Source organism: Rhagoletis pomonella, unplaced genomic scaffold (genome assembly GCF_013731165.1).
Source record: "Rhagoletis pomonella isolate Grant_MI unplaced genomic scaffold, Rhpom_1.0 Rhpom_scaffold_00001, whole genome shotgun sequence".
NCBI classification, from domain to species: Eukaryota; Metazoa; Arthropoda; class Insecta; order Diptera; family Tephritidae; genus Rhagoletis; species Rhagoletis pomonella.
Window position 1 is genome coordinate 98,281,012 of NW_023458555.1, and position 1,192 is coordinate 98,282,203.

Consider the following 1,192-nt stretch of genomic DNA (forward strand, 5'->3'; position numbering starts at 1 on the left):
CATACGAAGAGAAGTTTCGAGTCGGGGAGTGTCTCTCCGCATGCCGGATACTCATTTGGCACATTTGCATCTAATCTGCCCAGGTATGAGTTTAACCTGCTGCAGTAGCCAGAGCGAAGTTGGGCTATTGTTGTTCTTGTCTCCCGAGGCAGATGAAGCTCGGTCTCGTCTATGTCTGGTGGTGGTGTGCCTATAACGGCATTCACAGGTCTAGAGTCTACATAACTCAAGACTGACTCCCTGTGAATGCCGTTCAGGGCCAGTCGGTAAGCTGACGGGTCCAGAGGCTGCTTGATGAACCTCTGGACTTCGCCCGTCAGTTCGTATAGATGCCTCCTGACCTGCCTAGGCGAGGGCTCCTCTGCAAGCAGCTGTCTGTTCGGATGGCCACTTCTATGGCTCCCGATCAGAAACTGCTTGCAGAGCATTATGTTGTGCTCCTTAATTGGGAGCATTTATGTCTCGTTGTTAAGGTGATCTTCTGGCGACATCAGGAGGCATCTAGTCGCTGTCCTGAGTGCGGTGTTCTGTACTGTCTGTAGATTCGTCCACTGCGTCCTACTAGTCCCCGGCGACTACACTGGTGCTGCGTAGTTTAAAACCGGCCGGCCTATTGCCTTGTATGTTGCCAGCAATGTTTCTTTGTCCTTGCCCCAAATAGTGCCTTTGACAAGTCCAACGCTACTAGAATCGTTCTCTCACAGGGACGGTTACGGTTAAGGCCACGAGTTATCAGAGTATTTATGGCGTAGAGTGCTGTTGTTGTACTGTGCACTTTACGGAAACCATGCTGATGCTTCGCTGGGGTCAGGTGGTTCGTGAAATACGGGAGCAGCAAGACCTCGAGTGTCTTCGCTACCGGGGAAAGGAGTGTTATCGGCCGACACGAATCTCCTTTGTTGGCAGGTTTCCCCGGTTTGAGCAGTGGGACCACTCTCCCCACCTTCCAGATGTCTGGGATGATGAGAGTGGCCATAGACAGATTGAGGACCTCCGTTAGGTACGCTACTCCCGCAGGACCCAAATTTTTCAGCATCACCATGCATATTCCGTCGGGACCCATGGCTTTGGAGGCTTTCGCCTTCCCGATGGCCACCTGAACTCACCTCAAGTGAGAGCAAGGGGGGCACAAGTTGGCAGTTTGTGCAGCCTTCTGGTCACTCGACGCTTGGCTTTGTCCACCGGAGGATGC